General features: G+C 39.4%; 1 protein-coding gene across 4 annotated transcripts in view; it reads right to left on the bottom strand.

Moving 5' to 3' along the window:
• Window positions 1–24136, bottom strand: part of ZFHX4 (zinc finger homeobox 4) — a 205207-nt gene that overhangs the window by 153257 nt on the left and 27814 nt on the right. The gene's annotated exons all lie outside the window — the stretch shown is intronic.

The following is a 24136-nucleotide window of genomic DNA, read 5'->3' as shown; positions in this document are numbered from 1 at the left end:
CACGTATTGGTCCTCACTTTCAAATTATTACTATGCTTTGCTCAAGAAGTAAGCTGTAATGGCTTCAAATGTATTAATAGGTTTCTGCTTATTGACTGCTTTTACTGATAGAGCATTCCAGCCCCAGTCCCCAAAGGGTTAATGCTACTGAATGAGCTGAATTCATGACCATAATCCTAAACAAGAGAGGTGAAGTTCTATCAGGTCTATTTCAGCGTATCAGGGATTACCGCTAGCTGTCTAATCCTGCTGAGCCTCAGGGAGGAACGTTCTATTGTATTTGAAATCCTGGCCAGGAAAGAACAGAAGGTTAAATGGGTGCCTTGCTCTGTAATCAAATATCACAGGCACTACTTATCTATTCAATGAACAACTGACGTAGAAAATCAATTAGGAACCAAATGGCTTCTTAGGAATTTTTACCCAGAAACAAGCAAGATTTTTTTTTTCCCCAAAAGGAGTTTATCTGATATGTTTTATAGTAGAATGTTACAAATTCTGGAGCTTCCAGAGTTTTTTATCTGGTTGGTTCCTAAAATATATCTTGCTCCATATTCTAGAGCTCCTGTACTAAATTACTAGCAAAACCGAGGGGGTGATTCAGGGATGAAGATAGCACGCTCCAGCATGGCTGCCTCGTTTACCTAAAGGAAAAGCCGTGCAAAATCAGTCCATATAAAGCAGTGTCAAATCTGAATCAAAGTTCTGAACAAGACTTCAAATAAATATGAGTGTTTTTATGGAGCTGATTTTAATAATTTACCTCTTCTGAAACACATTCCTTCAACAGTGTATCGTGTGGGAAAATATGATGAGCACGAGGGTGGTTGGGAGGAGGAGGCACCCTCAGCCTCCTGGGGCTCTTTGTTCCCAGCATGAAGAGGCTCCTTTCCGTGGCCTGAAGGTTAACACCCTGGTCTCCCCACCCCCATCCTCTACCTGTCACTCTGAGTCGATGTCACAGTTCCTGCACACAGACTAACAGGCTGCCCTGGCCCGTCTGCCTGACCTTGGACAGCCCTCAGATCAAATCTGGTTATTAATATTGGGGAGAGTCAAAACGCAATCTTCCAGACACTGGAGAATTGAGCTAGAAATTATGCAGTAGGCACTCCCTGTCAATAAGAAGCATCCAGATGCTACGGCTTAAAGTGGTCACCTGGATCTGGGTGGGAGTTAAGAGAAACTTTTTTTTCTTTTCCTGTTCTATGAATGCTATGGAGAAAAGTTTGCTTAGGGTCTTTATATGCTTAGCTTATCTATCCTTACACTTTCAATTATTTTTGGACTCTTTGCTTTATAAGAGTTCTTATACAGTAATCCATTTGCAGGCTAAAGCAGATATAATTGGAAAAATACTGCCCTTTCATAGTCACGGAAGATATTTTACAAATGGGATGAAATACTTTTAATACCCTCATTGTAGTTCAATGTGCATATAATTTTAACCAGGGGTTCTCATTCTTTGTAATTGTCCATCCCTATAACTTTCTCTCAGAATATATCCATAATCTAGACTAAAAAGGGAGAAATATGAAAAAGGATTTAAATGCCTAGACAAATACTAAATGTGCTACAGTAATAAATGCATTACTCTTTCAAATCACTACAAAAATTAAAGAGGAAATTTATCTTATGTTTCTTCCATAATTTACCCAATCATTACCATATTCCCAGGTGAAGGGTCTTTTGATAAGAGAGTTATGTGCCCTTCATGATAGTATCAATATTAGTGATTTGGTCAAAAATCGCTGTCACAGGAGTCTCAATATTCCTTTTAAAAATATATTTTGGAAACCATCATTAAGCTTTTTATTTAAGTAGAGACCCAAAATGATACTAATATAGAAAAGGCATTTTTTTCTGGGGAAGAGGGGTGGGGAAGGGATGGACTGAGAGTTTGGGGTTAACAAATGCAAACTATTATACATAGACAAAGACAACAAGGTCCTACTGTACAGCACAGGGATATTATCTGTTTTGATAATTATATATTTGATATTATATATAATTATTAAATATATTGATATTGTATATTTATCAATATTCTGTGATAAACCATAATGGAAAAGAATATAAAAAGAATGTGCGCGCGCACACACACACACACACACGTATATATATATACATATAACTGAATCACTTTGCTATACAGCAGAAATTAATATAGTATTGTAAAACAACTACACTTTAATTTAAATATAAGAAAATGCACTTCAAATGCAGGGAAGAATTTTTTGTCTGCAATACGGACTTTTTTTTAAGTAGTAAAATCCTTTTCAGTAAAAAAAGGGTATCTTCTTTTGATTTTTGCTGTCTTCTGGTCACCACATTTTTTTTCTTTGAGGATGTATCCAGACTAATGCATCTTAATGATATATTTTTTGCCTACTGAACTATTCATTTGAGCTGCCTGTGAAGGTATGTTTAGAGGCGTCATGCCACCCACCGGCATGGAGACTCCATGGTATGGAGAATTATGTTACAATCAACAACCCGACTCCTTCAGTCTCCTGCTATTTTATATCAGTTGCTTCCTCAAGCAACACAAATCCACTAATGCTTTAATTTGTGACACTGCTAACTGGTATTAACAGATTATGACTATGGAATGCCTTTGCATTCAAACTGGCATAGACAGATAATATGTCTGTCATCATAAAGCAAAACGCTCTAGGTCACACAGACATATAATGCTGTCCTACATTTTTCACTTGAGCACAAACCTCCAAAGGTTTACAGCACACTTATGTGTGCTCGCAGAACTTACTTAGATAACCAAGTGCCCAGGACTCGGTCCAGGCAGGGCAGGAAATTTCTATTCTGCATTGATCTACATGCGTCAGCTGGACCAAGTGACTGATCAAGCCAATCAAGTTATTAGCAAGATCTTGAAATAATCAGCTTGATTTTTTTAAGAGAATAATTCAAGTTATTTTATTAGCCTGCTCTGCCAATTTATGAGAAGGGGATTTTTTTTTGATCTTTTGAGGGACACAGGCTACATGGCCAGTGGAACTCAGATGCAATTTGGCATTGGCATTTTACAGTAGATCAGGGGTCAGCACAGACTTGATTATTTCCCATTGATCTACAAAAAAAGGAACTTCTTTATGAAATAGGCAAAGACCTAGTCTTCAACGTGTAAGTGAAGTAACTTTTCCAGTTACTTTCACTGGTTTACTTCAGTTAATACAGTAACATTTCCAGAGTTACGTGTTCTGACAATGTAGATTCTCTTGCTTATGAAATTGGGCACGGTATTTATTTCCTTCTTTTGAGCAATGGTTATCATTGTAGCTGCCACTGCATCTGTATTAGATGCTATATGGGGGAGAAAAGAAAAGTACAGATATTAAAAAAAAAATTGTCAAATTATAGACCATACAAAATATGGTCTCTCTCATAAACAAAACAAAGTGATATGTACCCACATGGTGGCACCAGGGGTAAAGAACCCGCCTGCCAGTGCAGGAGATGTAAGAGAAATGGGTTCCATCCCTCAGTTGGGAAGTTCCTTGGAGGAGGGCATGGCAACCCACTTCAGTATTCTTGCCTGGAGAATCCCAGACAGAGGAGCCTGGTAGGCTATGGTTCATAGGGTCAGAAGGAGTCGGATACGACTGAAGTGACTTAGCATGCACACACGTGTCCATAGGGTCACACAAAGTTGGACACAACTGAAGGGACTTAGCATGCACGCACATACATACCTACACACATCTATACCTGCACATACACACATCCTTCACACATACCATGCACACATTTATTTATATCCACATCTATGGAGAGAAAAAGAGAGGGAATTTGCTGGTATGAAGCAAAACTATAAAAACAAACCTCAGAATCTGCCTTCCTAGAATAGCAAGAAAATGAGAAATTGCAGAATCATTACAGTGAGCTACAAATGAACGTACAACCCAGCAGGCCTGTGGAAGCCAGCCCTCGAGAGACCTATAAGATTCCTGTTCAGAAAATAGACTATATATCTGCTGCCTGAGGATATCTTTGTGTACAAGGAGAGTGGATTTCTGCAACTGTGATGAGGCAAAGTATGATTCCAAAACTTTACCAGCAAAGATATTCCTACCAAATTCAATCAAGGGACCTTAGACTTTTTTTTTTTTTTTTAACTGACATCTGGAGAGTGGTTTCTTGGCCCAACAGTTCACAAAAGTGCCAGACTTTCAACAAAAGAACAGCTGTTTTGTGAAGAAGGTTTTCTTTATAAAGGTTTGCCATTTTTCCTACTGAAATGGAATTTTTTTTTTTTTTTTAATATCAAAACAGGTCAGATTCCTGTCCTTAGAAGCAAAACCAGGAGGAGGACAGAGGGCAATGCCTTCCATGACTTGCTCAGACAGAGCATACAGGATTAACAGACTCTAGCAAAGTCTCAGTGTGGGAATGGAGAGAACACCGGTGACTACACAGGACTGCTTCCTCTTCTGACCATGGAGGGACAGATGCTAACAGAGCTGCGGCGGGTACAACCGCCACAGTCACTGCTGTCTCAGGAGTCTTCAGATCCCCAGTGACCTTCAAAGTATACTAGTTCAGTGATCCTCAAATGTGCCTGACAATCAGCATCATCCATTCAAATGAAGAGATTTCCGGCTGCACCCCAGAGGCGGCGGGCGTTGGCACCACTATGTTTTCAAAGTGGTAACAGGGAATCTCACATTCAACTTTAGTCGATTCAACTTGTACAGACATTCTGCACAAATCAGCCAACTGGATGTGCAGCTATTTCTAGACTGTCTTTTCACAAAAACGTTTTGTGAGCCCCAAAGTTTGAAAGCGCTTGCACTCTGATCAAATCTCACTGGTAAATAAATGACTTTTTCTACAGGACAGTCAATATCCAGTGAAGTCAATTCAGTTCAAGGACTTCCCAGGTGGTGCTAGTGGTAAAGAACTTGCCTGTCAATGCAGGAGACATAAGAGATGTGGGTTCAATCCCTGGGTCGGGAAGATCCCCTGGAGAAGGAAATGGCAAGCCACTACAGTATTCTTGCCTGGAAAATCCCATGGACAGAGGAGCCTGGTGGGGTACAAGTCCATAGGGTTGCAAAGAATCGGACATGACAGAAGCAACTTAGCATGCAAGTACTTCAGTTCAGCCCCCGCTACTTTCCTAACTGCCTCAGTACAGGCTCTCATTCAAATTCTTCACTTTCATCCAAGATTAGAGGAAGAGCTTGATTTACACAAATACTTATGTACTAATGACACAAATGCATGTTCCAGATCAAAAACAACTACTTATTTGTTTACAATGGTAAATAACTATTTCTTTACATCACATGTGAATCTGTGTTTAATGTTTGTGTACTACTCTAAACTGTAAGTTCCACCAAGCAAGGCCTCTGTCTGTCTTGTTTGACACAATATCCTTACTTTCCAGCAAAGGGCCTGACAGAGTGGTCTCTCAAATGAGTAAGAGACATGATTAGTCAAATAAATAAATAAACCACAGGGCGTTCAGAGATGTGATTCAGCTATTTCTCTATATACAATTACTGAGAAATATCAACAACCTCAGATATGCAGATGATACCACTCTAATGACAGAAAGTGAAGAGGAACTTGATGAAAGTGAAAGAGGAGAGTGAAAAAGCTGGCTTAAAACTCAATATTCAAAAAACAAAAGAAGATCATGGCATCTAGTCCCATCACTTCATGGCAAATAGATGGGGAAAAAATGGAAACACTGACAGATTTTATTTTCTTGGGCTCCAAAATTACTGCAGATGGTGACTGCAGTTATTAAATTTAAAAAAAGGCTTGTTCCTTGGAAGAAAAGCTATGATAAACCTAGACAGTGTATTAAAAAGCAGAGACATCCCTTTGCCAACAAAAGCCTGTATAGTCAAAGCTATGGTTTTTCCAGTAGTCATGTATAGATGTGAGAGTTGGACCATAAAGAAGCCTGATAGCCTAAGAATTGATGCTTTTGAACTTAATGGTCTTAAGACTCTTGAGATTCCCTTGGATACCAAGGAGACCAAACCAGTCAATCCTAAAGGAAATCAACCCTGAATATTCATTGAAAGGACTGATGCTGAAGTTGAAGCGCCAATACTTTAGCCACTTGATGCCAAGAGCTGACTCATTAGAAAAGACTTTGATGCTGGGAAAGATTGAGGGCAGGAGGAAAAGGTGGTGACAGAAGATGAGATGGTTGGATGGCATCACTGACTCAATGGTCATGAGTTTAAGCAAATTCCAGGAGATACTGAAGGACAGGGAACCCTGGTGTGCTGCAGTCCATAAGGTCACAAAGAGTCAGACACGACTGAGCGACTGAACAACAACAATAGAACAGTTACTAGGTTTCCCAGATGGTGCTAGTGATAAAGAACCCGCCTGCCAATGCAGGAGATGTAAGAGGCACCAGTTTGATCCCTGGGTCAGGAAGATCCCTTGGAGGAGGGCATGGCAACCCACTCCAGTGTTCTTGCCTGGAGAATCCCATGGACAGAGGAGCCTGGCGGGCTACAGTCCACAGGTTGCACGACTGAAACAACTTAACAGGCATGCATGCATACGATTACTACACTACTTCCTGTTTACAAGAAAAATTTGTAAATATATACCTGCCAATTAACCAAAACCATGGAAAATCTGAAACCAGATAAATATGTGTAACTATCTCTGCAATTTAAGATGAAATACTTATTAAAGCTCAGAAAAATTCAGCTCTGAGAACCACAGACATGATTACCTATAAATCAGATCTCAGTGATTTGTTAATGCCTACTTTCCAATAATCATGGTAACTCAGAGCCCATTTTATAGATGAAAAAATTGTGGTAGCAGCCAAAAGACAGAAGCAAAATTAACACCAGACACAGAAGCTTTAAGCATTTAGTTTTCAGCTGTGTGAGCTCCACTTACTACTACTCATTTACAAATTCACACTTGCCAGATTTGAAAAGTGGTATTTAAAAGTGTCATACACAGTTCCTTTTCTGTGGGCAAACTTCTAAGAAAGAATGGGTATTGAATTTAAAGCACATAAAAGGATACACAAATAGTTATTTTCTCGGAGCTATATTTACCCATTTTCAAGTGGATGAGTATAGCTACATTCTTCTTCAAACAAATTTCAATTGAATGCCAACTGGAGAGAGAAAAGTTAAGAACGGCTTTTCAGGAATTACAAGTCCTGGATATAACAGTGTAACTGAGTGCACTCACAGAAATTAAAAAGGAAAGTATCTTACCAATAATAAGAAAAGCAGAAGTTATCTCCAAGTACAAAAAGCAATGCCAATGGAGTAGATGTGCTGACAAGACATGAGTAATATTTTCCACATATAAGAAAAGCTTTCATCTCAGAATGCGTTTTCAAAGCTATTTTTGTACCTTAATTAAGATCTCCAGAACTCACTGGAGTGCTTTTTTTTCTCCATTTACTAACATATTAACTAAGGCACCAAAATACTTGCCAAAAACCACATAAAGAGCAAGAAAGTCAGCTGGACACTGGAAGACAGAAAATGCGTAACTCTTTTAAACTTTTCTTGAGTTATACAAGACCAGGAGATAGCAGAAGACGCAAGAGACAGGGGTTCGATCCTTGGGTCGGGAAGATCCCCTGGAGGAGAGCACGGCAACCCACTCCAGTATTCTTGCTTGGGGAATCCAATGCACTGGGAAGCCTGGTGGGCTACAATCTATAGCGTCACAGAAGAGTTGGACATGCACTTATGCACAGGGAGATAGATGGGCGTATCTTCCACCGCCTTTCTCTGAAACATCACTCCACACCTCCCACCACACTCCATTCCCAATATACTAATAGTAGGAAGGCATCAAAAGTGATACCCACCTTGTCAAGGCTTATTAAGCTCATCAGTGTTCCTAGACATAAATGCCAAAACAGTCATCCAGTCTTTCTAGTCTCACTGTGTTTTAGACTCAAGAAAGTAGCTCCAGGGAATCTTTAAGCCTGAGATAACATGGGAGCTTATCATGCTTTCTTGCTTCGTTTTTCTTTAAAGACTTTTTTTTTTTTTTGGTCAGAGTAAAACAGAAAGAAGAAATTATGCAATGTTATGTTCTAACGGTAGGAACACTGGCAGCTCAAGCCCTGACCTCACCCTACCCATGTCAATAGGCTTTATGAAAAGCAGAAGGTCTCAGGAAATTGAAAACGCCAAGGTCAATTTCAAATGTTTAAATAAAATAGGGTGATGCTTGAAATAGCTACAGATAAAATACCAACCATTTCCACTGATTAATTAGATTAGCTATTAGAGACAAGTATATTTATGCTTTTACATCTAGAAAGAGAAAAAAAAACCTTCTAGTTAGCTTAAAAAAAAAAAGTAATATTTCCCTTTGTCCATATATTTACCACTCTGAAAATGTAAAATTCATGCTCACAAAACATCATATAAGTGGGGAAAGGGAGGCAAGAGGGAGAGAAAATTTAAATTATACTGCTATTGTGCATTATTTTTCAACAATGGGACATCTTTTACTTGAGAAGAAACAAATAGCCACTTTATCACAGTTCTGCAAGGCAGGAATCTAATTTCTTCCCTAAATACCACAGGAAATCTAAATATTAACTTTCTGAATGACACAAAGGAGTAAACATTGCTAAAATGTGTTATACAGAGGACTAAAAATGTCCCTACAAACTTCTGGAATTCAGACAAGCTGTTAACAGAGACAATTCACAAGGGAAAATAAAGCACAGATAAAAAGGATTGTGTATTTTCTTCTAAAAAACCTGGACAGCTTCTTGAAGACAGGACCAGCTTCATATGGCCTCTGTGTCTGTTTTGGTCATCACCACAGTGCAATGAGGACAAGCAAGCTTTTGTGGATCGCTAGAACTTCAGTCTAGTCCTCCTTCCCTAGTGGCACTGATGATCAAGAATCTGCCTGAGACCTGGGTTCAATGACTGGGAGATCCCCTGAAGGAGGGAATGGCAACCCATTCCAGCATTCTTGTTTGGAAAAGCCCATGGACAGAGAAGCCTGGCATGCTGCAGTCCATGGGGTCACAAAGAGTCAGACATGACTGAGCGGCTGAACAACACCAACACAGAACATCAATCTAACAAAATGTGTTTCAGTAATTATCACAAAATACACCAGTTTTCATGCAGTATGGAGAATTCACCACCAAAGAACACTGTATCAACCAGATAAAGGTTTATATTCTGACATAGAAAAAACCCTACATATGGCTATCAGTGATTTTTCTAATTTGCCATCTCTCGCTGTCTCCTCCCCAAATCTCTAAATCTCTATCGATCTCATCATTACTTCTTCTCCTCTCAAAGGCTGTCCTTCCCAAAGATCAACTGTTATAGTCACTCTTATATCCATGCCCTTCTGCCACAAACAAGGCCTTCTTATCCAGGCCTTCTTCTCAAAGTATCTGCACTGTAACAAAGTAACTGTGGGTGCTGGAGTCAGTGATCTGAGTATAAATCCTGACCCAGCTGGCACTGTTACCAGCTATGTAACCTTGGATCAATTAATTAAGTGTTCATTGCCTCAGTTTCCTCATCTTTAAAATGGGCATAATTATACAGGTTTGCTGTTAGAATGAAAAGAGTTAATATTTAAAGAACTTAGATTATCTGCCACCTAGTAAGTACTCAGTAGATGTTCAAATTAATTTTCTCACTGGACTTTCATTGGCCATGGAGGAGAAGATGAATAAAGAAAAGTTTATCACTCTCAAGCGATAAACATTTGTACTATTCTTTAAAGAAAAGGGAAAAGGAGCTGATCAGATACAAGTAAGAAGTGACCAGCAGTACTGAGTCCAGTAAATACCAGTGACTGTTGTTTCCACTTGTAGGTATAAACCCAAGAGAAAGGAAAACACATATCCACAATATCCATACAAAAACCTATACACAAATGCTCACAGTTTCATTATTCATAATAGCCAAAAAGCTGAAACAACTCAGATGCCCATAAACTGATAAGAGGGTAAAAATAATGTAGTCTATCCATACAATGGGAATTCCACAATAAAAAGGTATGAAATACTGACTCACACCACAATATAGATGAGTCTTGAAAACATTGAGTGAAAGAAGCCCATCGCAAAGAACAATATATAGTATGATTCTAGACTATATAGACAAGAGTGTAATTCGTGGTTGCCAAGGGCCAGGGCTGGGGAGGTTGGGATTATCAGGCGGTAGGCAGGGGTAGTTGAAAATGTTCAAAAATCAATTGTGGCGATGATTGCATAATTCTGTGACTATTCTAAAAAACAATTAATTGGATGCTTTAAATGGGTGAATTTTGTGGTACATGAATTATATCTCAGTAAAGCTGCTGAAAATAAAACATCCCAGCAACCAAGCAGATCACAATGGCCTCAACATTCACTGCCCTGTCCATATGGTAGGTTGGGCTTCCCTGGTGGCTCAGAGGGTAAAGCACCTGCCTGCAGTGCGAAAGACCCAGGTTCGATTCCTGGATCAGGAAAATCCCCTGCAGAAAGAAATGGCAACCCATTCCAGTACCCTTGCCTGGAAAATCCCATGGATGGAGAAGCCTGGTAGGCTACAGTCCATGGGGTTGCAAAGAGTCAGACACGACTGAGCGACTTCACTTTCTTCTTTCTTTTCCATTAGTTCCTTCCTTCTCTGTTTTAGAACTGATTTCTGGAGACTTTTACTCACATTTTGCTGAATAATTTCAAGCTTAATTATTGAGATTGCTGTCTTATCCTATCATGTTCCCCTACGGACATCTCAGAGTTCATCAATTTAAGAAGGTATTTGTTCTGATTACCTAATTCCCAGAACTTCAAGGATCCTTTTGAGTCTAAGTGTCTTGCTGTATCTGTTGTGACTTGAAGGCAAAGAAAAGAACAGAGTACTAATTAGATAGAGATTACTTTAAGAAACTCTTTGCATTAAAGATGATTTTTCACAAGACTTAGTGCTCAAGCCTTTGTAAAAAGATACCTGCTCTAATAGTGGAACCAGGACCTCCCTTCTGTAAGGCCTTCTGAATGTGCTCCCACACCTGGTGAGGCCATTGACTTTCTGGAGCATCTATCGCCTATCACTTTTACCAATTCACATCTTGTTCCCTGGGGCTTCCTAGGTGGCTCAGTGGGTAAAACAATCTGCCTGCAATGTAGGAGATGTGGGTTCAGTCTCTGAGTCAGGAAGATTCCCTGGAGGAGGGCATGGCAACCCACTCCAGTACTCTTGCTTGGAGAATCCCATGGACGAATGAAGTGACTGAACATGCATGCATCCTGTTCCTTGAAACTTTGATTAGTCATGTGTACATACAAGACTGATTTCAGGGCTTGCTGACGAATCTTGCACAACATCATCAAAGGTTTATTATCTCTAGGGACTGAGAACACTTACAATGGGCAGGAAGAGATTTCTGTGATCTACTTTAAAACAAAATAAGTGGGCATTAATGATTAACTCAAAATCTCCATCAATTTTTAAAATAAGTCTTAGGATACTGTATTCTGACTCCTATCTCTCTGTCTCTCCACCCCACCCCACCCCCCACACACACACGTGTGCATGCAATTTGTTCCAGGGTTTGAGCAAAATAGGCATAAATAGGTCTCCTTGGATACATACTGAAAACATCATTGGAATACTGGCATTTTGCCTTTTTAATGACCAAACACATGAGAACTGAAATATATCCACATTCTTCTATACTCACTGCTAAAGAATTAAATGGTTCACTTTTTAGACTTGAAAAAAATCAATTTCAATGTACTTCTGTATCAATGCTTTTACAATAAGTTACAAAGCCATTACATTTAAAGGGGTAGCCATGGTTCTACTAGAAGAAATAGAATGACCTAGTACTTGCTACAGGAACTTGAAAGTAAATATTATACCTGAGAGTCTATTTTGAAACATGTGTACATGCATGCTAAGTCACTTCGTTGTGTCCAACTCATTGTTACCCTCTGGACTGCAGCCGCCAGACTCCTAGTCCATGGCATTCTCTAGGCAAGAATACTGGAGTGGGTTACCATGCCCTCCTCCAGGGGATCTTCCCGACCCAGGCATCAAACCTGCATCTCTTATCTCTCCTGCATTGGCAGGCAAGTTCTTTACTACTACCACCACCTGGGAAGCCCTTTTGAAATATACATCTAAGTAAATATTGACACAATTAAGCAATAGGAAGAGATTTTTGCATTTATGACTTTAAAGATAGTGATTCTATTGCCACGTTAAGAATGAATACTGCAAAAACTAAAAAGTGCTTCATAAAACTCATCTTAGTTTTTCTAATATTTAAGGAATTAACAGAGTCAAAGTCTCTATTTTTCTGGGAAAAAAAGTTATTTATAAATTCTCTTTGGATTTATTTTTAAGGAATTTGGTTATAAGCCTGGGGAGTATCTTCTCAGGAAATATTCATCATGGAAAAACTTGGTACAATTGTTTCATCCAAATGTATTTTTTTAATTACTTAATTTGCTAATAAAAATTACAATAAACCAAAAACAAATAAATTAAACCAGAACTTGCTTTTATCCAAATTCTTTCTCAAAGGACATTGAGGGACCTCTGTTTACGTAGTAGTGATAGCATGTTATACTAAGGAGGAGAGCGTTTTCTCTCTTCCAAAGTTTGTATAGTAACAATTCACCAAATGAAATCAATTCTGAAAGGTATATTCCACTGTCTATGTATTTCCCATTTTAGCATATTAATTTTATTTTTTTAAAAGACAGAGAACAAACTTACGGACATAAAGAGGGAAAGCAAGAGTGGGATGAATTGGGAGATTCAGACTGACATATAAACACTATTGATACTATGTGTAAAGTACATAACTAATGAGAACCTGCTATACATAGCTCAGGAAACTCTACTCAATGCTCTGTGTTGACCCTAAATGCAAAGGAAATCCAAAAAGGAAGGTGTGTATTTATACATATAGCTGATTCACTTTGTTGTATAGTAGAAACTAATACACCATTGTAAAGCAACTATACTCCAATAAAAAAAATTAAATAAAAATAGAAAACAACAGTATTTATTTGGTGTAAATTGGGGAATCATTCTCCCCTTCCATTGTGTCTGGTGTCCCTCACTCTGTTACTCGGTGGTAAGTGCTGAGTTTAAGGTATGATATGTTGAGTTTAAGGTGGCTCAGATGGTAAAGAATCTGCCTGACAATGCAGAAAACATGGGTTCGGCCCCTGGGTCAGGAGATCCCCTGAAGAAGGGAATGGCACCCCACTCCAGTATTCTTGGCTGGAGAATTCCATGGACAGAGCAGCCTGGCGGACTACAGTCCATGGGGTTGCAAGAGTTGACACAATTGATTGAGGAACACTTTCACTTTAAAGGAGATACTTTGTAAACCAACACTCTTCTAGAAGTGATGGCACTTAGACTTGTTATCAGATTCCCCACAACTGAACAGTGAATGACTTCAGGCCCTGAGGACACATGCTAGTGTTCTTTGCAGGCCTGCCAAAGCAATAGTGAGAAATATTGGAAGTCTTTGAAAGATACTGCCCACCATAATTATCAGAATGTCCTTATATCCTTTACACGCACTGGCTACCGAAATTGGGAGTCTCTCCTACCAATAGTTCTGTCACTTCAACAACTGAAACTATTCTTACTTTTCATTAAAAGATTATTCATCACTGAATATACTCAACTACAGTGGTGTCAATGACTGAGAATTTTTTTTGCAGGATTGGAAGCCAGATTCAGGAAGGCAAAGATTACCTCAAGCATCTCTAAGTTCATGTCAATAATTCTAAAAAGATGTGGACCAGTTCTCTGGAATCATTAGCAAATTCTCAAGGAGGAAAAAGAGGAAGGGGGGAGTGCATTAGAAACCACAGTGGTGGACTCCCCTGGTGTTCTAGTGATTAAGGATCCACCTGCCAATGCAGAAGACAGGTTTGATCCCTGGTCCAGGAAGATCCCACATGTTACGGAGCAACTCAGCCTGGGAGCCACAGCTATTGAGCCTGCATGCTGCAACTACTGAAGTCCGTGCACCCAGAGCCTGTGCTTTACAACAAGAGACGCCACCGAAATGAGAAGCCTGTGCCCCACTGCTAGAAAGTAGCCTCCACTCGCTGCAACTAGCAAAGCCCAAGAGCAGCAATGATGACCCAGTGCAGCCAAAATAAATAAATAAAAATAAAGGATAAAGAGATTTTAAAAAGAAAGAAAGAAACCTATGGTGGAAAGAAAATTCCTGGAAACTTGGAATGAAAGGGATCAAAGTAAGAAGCAGAAGATACAAGTTTAAAACAAAAATTCAAAACAAGATTATCTTTTAAAATGCTAGGTACATAGCAAATGAAGAGGACTTCCTCCAGTAGTTATTAGGATGTTGGGAAAAGGGAAGAGAAGACTGGGGTCCTGGGTAGAGACTAGACTGTGCTTTTACTTGTTGCTGTGGAGGAAGTTAAATGCTTAGGGAGGCACATTCCCTCTTTCAGGTCAGCAGGGTACCATTTAGTACATTACTGCTGGAGTACCCTGGTGACCTGAATGAATTAAGGCAGCTTCCGAAGGTGCTTAACTTGCAAGCACTGAGAGCTCAGGCACTCGAAGTGATAAATATTCTATGAGTCCTTTCTATTTAATATACCAAGCACCCCCAAAATGTCAGGAAAAGGAAGTTTCTTTAAAGAGAAAGAATTCTGTTGTGACAGTAGACAGGTAACAATTTTAAACAGCTGTGTCTCCTTCCAGTTCGGAGATGCTCCCAAAAGCTGTAAGTTCATCATGTTAGTTGACTGCTTTTGTGGGTGTAAATCCTACTACTGAGCTCTTCTGTTACATCACAATTGCAGGATCTTAAAAATAATCTGTCACTTGAAGGGATAAAAGTGGACTCCCAAATGAATTTCGTTTTTTAAAGTCAGTCAGTGCTGTCCGACTCTGTGTGACTCCATAGACTGCAGCCCACCAGTTCTTCTGTCCATGGAATTCTCCAGGCAAGAATACTGGAGTGGGTAGCCATTCCTTTCACCAGGGGATCTTTCTGACTCAGGAATAGAACCTGGGTCTCCTGCATTGCAGACAGATTCTCTACCGAAGGAGCTAGGAGGGAAGCCCAATAGTATGGAAGATTCAATCTGAAAGTGTTAGTCGCTCAGTCATGTCCAACTCTTTGTGACCCCATGGACTGTAGCCCACCAGGCTCCTCAGTCCATGGGATTCTCCAGGAATACTGGAGTGGGTTGTCATGCCCTTCTCCAGGGGATCTTTCCAACCCAGGGACTGAACCCAAGTCTCTGGCATTGCAGGCAAATTCTTTACTGTTTGAGCCACAAGAGAAGCCCAATGACAGATGAAGTGAAGTGAAAGTCACTCAGTCATGTCTAACTCTTTGTGACCATATGGACTGTAGCCTGCCAGGCTCCTCTGTCCATAGAATTCTCCAGGCAAGAATATTGGAATAGGTAGCTGCTCCCTTCTCCAGGAGATCTTCCCAATTCAGGAATTGAACCCAGGTCTCCCACATTGCAGGTGGATTCTTTACCGTCTGAGCCACCAGGGAAGCCTATAGTATATTCTATGCTTCCAAATATTTCCAATGAAAGTCTTTAGGAAAATATGTATCCATAAAATAATAATATGATCTCAATACACATTTATATTTACATATACATATTTAATATATGTATTATATTCAAAGCTGCAAAAGTACTTTTCCTTTAAAGAAACATAGAATATTAATAAAGTATTATAAAACTAAGGGAAATGGAATGTTAACCACATACAGTAGTTACTATCAGTGACAACAGAACTGTCATCACCATAATTTACCTTTAAGTAGAATTCTCCTCAATAGCATTGTAAACAGAACTCACAGTCTCCAAGACTCTAAGACTCAAAGTTACATTCTTTGTTCTAAAAGGGAATTGACTGAAGTTGTAATTTGACACATTTTGCATCTTTAGCAAATTGTTTTCTTCTTCATTTTCTAGGAATTGCATCATCCTCATGTTTCCCACTCCAGTACTCTTGCCTGGAAAATGAACGGAGGAGCCTGGAAGGCTGCAGTCCATGGAGTTGCTAAGAGTCGGACACGACTGAGCAACTTCACTTTCACTTTTCACTTTCATGAATTGGAGAAGGAAATGGCAACCCATTCCAATGTTCTTGCCTGGAGACTCCCAGGGACCAGGGAGCATAGTGGGCTGCCATCTATGGGGTTGCACAGAGTCGGACACGACTGAAGCAACTTAGCAGCAGCGGCAGCATGTTTAAAGAAGGATGTAGCACCATCCTCATGTTTAAAGAACAACATAAATCTTCCAACTAATAGAGAAGCTCTAGTTCACTCTGTAATTCCCACCATAACCTTTGTCTGAAACTGACTCACAAAGTCTTACATTGCAAAAGAGCAATGAGTCAGCCAAGACATATTGTTCTATAGCTACTGATGACCCAAGAAAGCAATCACACCTAGCCTTTGACCAACCATTGATGAATAAAAACACAGAAGCTTTTGAGGGCTAGTATGTGGTTGTTGTTTAGTTGCTAAGTCCTGCTCGATTCTCTGAGAGCCCATGGGCTGCAGCATGCCATGCGTTCCTGTCCTTCACTATCTCCCAGAGCTTGCTCAAATTCACGTCCATTGAGTCAGGGACACTATCTAACCATCTCATCTCTGCCGCCCCCTTCTCATTTTGCCTTCCATCTTTCCCAGCAACAGGGTCTTTTTCAATGAGCCAGCTCTTCACAGCAGGTGGCCAAAGTATTGGAGCTTCAGCTTCAGAATCGGTCCTTCCAATGAATATTCAGGGTTTATTTTCTTTAGGATTTAGTATATGGATTCAACCCTTAATTTGATTAAAGGCCCTGCCACATTGGAAGAACAGAGTCAGCTAGGAAGCATCACCTTAGAGAACACGGTTTGTATCCTTCCTCATTAATGGGACTAGTTCCATAAACAGATACATTTAAAAACCCAGTCTAAACGAAGTGCTCAATGAATGTTTCTGTATTTATCAGAAGAAAGACTTGGGATGTCATTTGGGTATTCTGCAAACAGAACATCAATCACCATGTTCCTCTTTGGTTACAGAATCTATGAAGATGTTTCCCAGCAGGTTCTCGGGGGCTGTGCCTCCAACTGTTGCTCTTCTTTTGAATAAATCATATCACCATAAGGTCTCTGGAAATACACTGATAATTCAGGGGTGAAAGAAGTGCCTTTTGAAGGCCTAAATTATCTGAATAATGAACAAATCTCCACGTCTAATTGAACTCAGCCTGAGCACAGGCTCAGACTTCAAGCAAACTTGGTAAAGCATTTCCAGTAGAACTCCGGCAGGCCAGATGTTTTGGAAGCAGAATCGCGGTCATTATGCACATGCCAGCTCCTCCTCACTCCACCCGGGGCCAAGACCCTTTCAGCAGCGCAAGGCCTGTTTAACATATGACGTTGGCCGCCTTACCGCATGGCATCCCAGCACCCACGCAAGCATTTTGGTGATTTTAAACAAGCTCCACTAACAAGGACGATTACGTGGAAGCCAAAGAAACCAATGGGGAGAGTACATTCATCATGAGATGTAAACCTCTGTCTGCATTTCCTAAAATGATCTCAAGATGGGAGATACATAGGGATTTACAACTTTGGATTAAATGCAGGAGACATGGGTTCTATCCCTGGGTCAGGAAGATCCCCTGGAGAAGGAAATGGCAACCCACTTCAGTATTCTTGCCTGGAAAATCCCATGGACAGAGGAGGCTAGCGGGCTACAGCCCATGGGGTCGCAGAGACAGACACTACTGAGTGACTAACACTTTCTTTCTACACTTCACATGAGACAATGAGCACAACTTATACAAACACTGTAACATAAATCCCAAAGTCTGAGTTGACATGATCCTGGGGTAGTGCCAGTTTTTACTACTTTTCTGAGGTGGAGGTTGGGTATGATATGTGATATGTGATATGTGATGTGTGTGTGTGTGTGTGTGTGTGTGTGTGTGTGTGTGTGTTTAGAAGGAGAGAGATGAAGGAAGCTGTTAGGGTTGGCCACCACCCTCCATATCCCCATACCTGACATAACAACTGGTTCCCCCTCATACATTAGAAATTCATCCAGATTAAGTGGTTCATTTAAAACCAAATGTACTCTGGGAAAAAACCTGAGAGTCATTTACACCTTTTAATGCACTACTCTGCTTTTACAGAAAGGTGTCCTTCCTCCTTAATTAAAAGGATGCTCGTTTTCTTTGGAGAATTAGATGGGTGAACTCTCAACACAGAGTATTTCCACGAAGAGAAGATCTAGGTAGGAGAAAACAGTAAGGATTTCAGCAAAGAGAGAAGAGGATAACGGTGAATGCCTGATGTGTGGGGATATGGCAGGACCAGTTAAGGAAAGACACATCAAAAATAAAATCAGGGAGTCCCAGTGACACGCTTTGCTTTCTTTAAATTTTGTTCGGGTTTGGTAACAGTTCCACACATGCAATATCGTTTTATCTCTCCTGACATGGATGTAATAAGTTGTGAATACCTGGTCTAAAGTCATCCTTCTACAGATTGGCATGTATCAATATGTATCTATAGGTGTGTGTATCTATCTGTATATATTAAAATATACATACCGAAATATATATATATATATATATATATAAAATGTATCTGGATAAACAGATATTTTTGATCCTTTTTTCCCTACTGGAATACAAAGAGAGTTCTCAACTCATACTGTAATATATATTTCTTGCCTTGTGAATGCAGTGAGAACGCCCGTATTTGTGCTGGGTCTTGCCTGGAAAATCCCATGGACACAGGAACCTGGTGGACTGCAATCCATGGGTTCGCACAGAGTCGGACATGACTGAGCAACTTCACCTTCACTTTTCACTTTCATGCATTGGAGAAGGAAATGGCATCCCACTCCAGTGTTCTTGCCTGGAGAATCCCAAGGACGGAGGAGCCTGGTGGGCTGCCGTCTATAGGGTCGCACAGAGTCAGACACGACTGAAGCAACTTAGCAGCAGCAGCAGCAGCCATGTTTTAACACATGGTGTGCTTTAGTAAATGTCAAGCTTAAAAACAGAAGTAGACGAAGTAGTAGGTCTGGCCAATTACATTGTGATCTGAAAACACTAGTGATTTATTAGTTGCTATTAGCTAACCAGCTAATCTCTATTTGATCTGTGTATTTATTAGTTATAAGTATTAAGCCAGCATGTATTGTTCTACTACAGGAACTTTTTCAGCCTCTGCCTTGCTTTTTACATGAAAATACAATAAAATAATTTGAGTTGTGATTACTTTAAAAAAAATAAATCCTGCAGCTGGAATTAAATTTCACACTGAAATTCAACCTTGAAAGGAACAGAAATAGGAAACTAATGCAAAAAGTGCAAAAATTTCCATATTCAGGTTAATGTTTAGCAACAGAAAAGAATAACTTTTGTTTATCTCTGAAAACAGCTTTCTTTATCTAAACAAATGACTAGAATAAGATTAAGAAAAACCTGTTTTGGTTTTTTAGATACACACACATATTCCAATTTCCTTTAGCACAATGACTTTTATGCAAATAGGCACCACACAATCTCCTGACCTCTTTTACCATCACACACGGACAATGACAGTTCAATAATTGAAATGGTACATATCGGGTATATTTGATTTTAAATTGCAAAGTTGGACTCAGGCCTATTGAAATGAAAATGCTTATGATTCTTTGTTAATTCCAAACTGATCAGATTATTATATTTCCTACCAGTTAAAAAAAAAAAAGGCAGGTGAAGCTAATCATACCATTTTTTATTTCCTTGCCATAAACATTGCCCAACGTGTTTTTTTCTTTTTTTGCACTCTCTTCTGTGACCCTCCCCCGCACCTTGATTTTAGTTCTTAACCTGGATTCTTTCATCCATAACATGGATAATGAGAAAACTCCAAAAATGTTCCTTGGGGGACTGTTACGCTAAAAGTTACGTAGGACTAAATCCCACGTGTCTTCCTTTGCTCATCATGGAGACAGAAGATTCATTCACTGCCCTCAGCCAATTTGAAATCCAAATATGAAAACAGCCTTACGGAATTCAGACAGATGATTCTCCTTCACAACCAGCAGATGCAAGAAGAAGAAAAAAAGACTAGTATAATTAAGCTTTCAACTTTGATCCAGTGAAGCTGTGAACACCTCATTTAAAAATACATATAAAAGCAGCTGAAGCACAGGTGTGGCAAGCATATTTGCACACCCGGCACAGGATGGCAGTCAACCAATCAGCTGGCCAGAAAAGTTTCAGCCATTCTAAGGCAAGAATAAGGTAAACTGTGAATCTGAAATATTACCAGAGTCTTGTTTGTTCTCAGTTGGAATGTGGAGTGCTTAGTGGTTTTCGCTACATCTTTCTACTGGACACTTTAGAAAAGGATTGGGATCACTTAAGGGGTAGACTAAATTGCAGTGCATTTTTTAATGAGGATTGGAAGTAGTTTCTTTGATACATTTCTCAATTTATGCATTAGTCCATTATTCATCTTACAAATATTTATTGAGGACTCATTATGTGAATATCAATTTACAGAAATTTGTAGAGGATGCAAAGGCGTGAAATTAGAAAAATATAATCAAATCTAATAAAGTGGTTAGCTGAGAACACTGTTTTGGCATTATATAGATATAGATACGCACACACAGGGGCTTCCCTGGTGGCTCAGATGGTAAACAATCTGCCTGCAATGTAGAAGACCTGGGTTTGATTCCTGGGTTGGGAAGATCCTCCGGAGAAGGGAATGGCCACCCACTCCAGTATTCTTGCCTGGAGAATCCCATGGATGGAGGAGCCTGGTGGGCTACAGTCCATGGGGTCACAAAGAGTCGGACACAAACAAGTGACCAACACTTTCACTTCATACATTCATTACTTACTAGCCTCACTTTAAATATACTTTCAGACATTAAAAGAGAAGATTAAGTGCAATCTGCAGTTTCAGTTTATTGTTTAAATTTCTTAGCCCAATTTTGCTTCATCATTAAAATTTTTGGAGGAAAAATAAAATCAAAATTTGAATAGTGCCTAATGTTTCAGAGAAGTTTGCTTGAAGAAATGAGCAAGCTTGTCTTCAGAATAACAAAATTCCTTTACAAAAAAATCCTAAGGAAAAGAATACTGCCAAAAAAACGAATGCAGCTTTGTTTGTTTTTGCAGTCATCGTTAGCAATAGACATAAAGGTATTCCTTTTTTTTTTTGGAGCCCATATGGAAAGATCATCAACACATTCTGCCTCTGGGTTCTTTGCCAAAATACCATAACCCACAAGCCTTCTACCTTAAACATGAAAGGAAAGGTGTTGTTCTGGTCAAATAAAGAAATAATTTTTACTAGCATACGTCTAATGTTAAAGCTGCTTAAATCCTGCCAAATACATTAAAACAACATCTGTAAAACAGATTTTCATTAAATTGATCAGGTTAAAGTTAAGCAGCTAGGCAGATGATGCTTTTAAGCTACCCCTTAACCTTTAACCTCTAACCTCCTTAAACTGGAATAAGGACACACACTTCTTTGAGATAAGACTGCTTCAGGTTGACCATGCAAGAGGTAAAGCGGCCCATTCAAATTGCCCTGACACATCCCCACATTTGGGAGTGTTATGAACCAATATGCTGTCAATGAGAACTGTTTTTCTCCCAGCCATGTATTTATCTGTCTTTTCACTGCTACTGTCACTTTCCCTTAAAGTCTGAATAATTCACAATGCAAAATGATGTAAATTAAACTCCTAATGAAAATGAATTTTATATAGGCAATTATTGTCTAGTCATTAGCTCAGACACCGTTTTAAGTCCAATTTTAATATTTTCACCATATTATAAACCATCATTTTTTCCAGGCCTAGGCTAATTTGTTAGGGTCTCATTTAAAAGCAATTAATGTTACTTATAGAGCAATTTTATTTTGCTTACACAGGCTGACCAAGCTTGCTAATATCCTCATTACTGCTCTTGAAAATCCTCTGGATCTGATGCACAGTTTCTGTGAATCAGTTTAGAAACTGCATTCTTAACACATTGCTACTCTGGAGGAATTTTTTCTAGTGACTGCTAGAATGAATAAATGCTCTTTGAAGGCTGATGCAAAATAATAGAGTCCAGCTGCCCAATACTGAGTTTCAATGGCTCCAATATTTATCTCTTTAATCTTTTTAATTCAAGGTAAGCTTGTTCAGAGTGTGTTTTTTTTTCCTGACCATTTGGAGACACTACCCTACAAGGACACTTAGGTATTTAAGAGATAAGTAAATAAAGAAGATAGTGGGGAGAGTTAATTTGTATATGACATAACATTTTGAAGGTAAGAGTATATATATAGCCGGGCTTCCCAGGTGGCTCAGTGGTAAAGGATCTGCCTGCCAGTGCAGGAGACACAGGGTCAATCCTGATCCAGGAAGACCACATATAACGCAGAGCAACTAAGCCTGTGAACCTCAGCTATTGAGCCTGTGCTCTAGAGCCTGGGAGCCACACTACTGAAGTCTCAGCACCCTAGAGCCTGTATTCCACAAGAGAAACCACTGCAACGAGAAGCCTGAGCACGGCAACTAGAGAGTAGCCCCACTCACTGCAACTAGAAAAAAAGCCCACACAGCAATGAAGATTCAGGACAGCCAAAAATGAAATAAATATAAATTTTAAAAAGAGTACATATAGCCTTTGGTTCTGGTATCTCAAGCTCTCTCTGCTTTAAGGACCTATTTATAAGCAAGTTCTATCTCATCTGGTTGTTATACAATCAAAGACAAAATCCAGCCCTCGCTGAAAGGGAACTTCAAGGGTAACCCTGGCATCTAGCAAATTGCTCTGCAGACAGTGATGGTGGTCAGTCCATATTCATGGATAAACTTAACACACACATACACACATGTAAATAATTGTCCAGCAATGAGACTAAATAGCCTTTCCTGAGAAAATCAACAAGAATGCTCTACCTTTCTTTAGCTTCCCACATGAGATTAATAAAGCAGAAAAATTTGTACATTTATATCTTCTATTCACAACATGTTAATTTAAAGTGTTAGAGTTGTGTGACTATAAGCACAGTTCATGAATATTCTATATAGCTCCCAGGGTCGAGATCTATTATTTATACAAACTTAATGTGTTTTTTTTTTCTCCCAGGTATTCTAAAAGTTTTAATAGATAAGGTATCAACAGAAGAAAAGTTGACAATTGAACGGCTGTCAGCTGTTGCTGTAAAAGCGATGAATTATAATCATTCTATTCTGTTTTCAATACCATCAACTTGGAAGTTTTCCATCTTACGTGAGGGCCTGCACTCCCCTCAAACTGTGTAACCCAAATCTAATGCTTTCGTTATTGATCCACGGAGCACCAACATCACAGGCATGTTACAAATTCTCACACCACGACTTTAGGTTTTCACGCTCAGTACATCAACCCAGCATTTGAACTTCAAGAAACAGCCCAAACAAATAGTGGCAGGCCAACCCAAATAAATAATGCCTGGACCTGCCCCAGATAGCCACATTCTGCTCTTTTTGTGGCCTGTTTATAGTTTGAAAGCATATTTGAAGAGTTGCAGGTATCATAATCGCCGGGTGACTCCTGATAGTATAGTTACCACTGATTCCTAGTATAAATCAATAGATAACACTTGCAAAATGGATTTTGCAATCATATTAGAGCTTGTTACAGTGACTAATGGTTTGCAATATTTTCTGAATTTTAATATCCTCTGGACAAAAGAAGTTTTTAATAAGTTACCAAGTTATTCATCATAGAAATGAATCTGTTCCCGCTGTACATGACCCAAGACAATCAGGCCAATCCAGTAAACAAACTGCAGAAAATAAATTAACCAGTAATTAGGGTTCAGAAGAAGTCAAGTCAAGGTATGTGACAAATGAGATTCAACATTTGGACATATTCATTACATCTACAAAGCTTTTGCCCCTATAAAAGTGTTATTTGCCATTTAATGAACACTTTTACCTGTGCCACACCCATAAGGGGATGGGATAAAAACATTACTAGCTTGGGAAGTCATGCAAAATAACAACAGAGTTAAGCAGAAGACTTTCAACTGATCCTAAGGGAGGGTGTCTTTTTACTCAGTACCACCAGAAACTTACAGGAAAACACACACA

The sequence above is a fragment of the Bos javanicus genome, chromosome 14 (assembly GCF_032452875.1).
Source record: "Bos javanicus breed banteng chromosome 14, ARS-OSU_banteng_1.0, whole genome shotgun sequence".
NCBI classification, from domain to species: Eukaryota; Metazoa; Chordata; class Mammalia; order Artiodactyla; family Bovidae; genus Bos; species Bos javanicus.
This window is presented reverse-complemented; position numbering and strand designations above follow the sequence as displayed.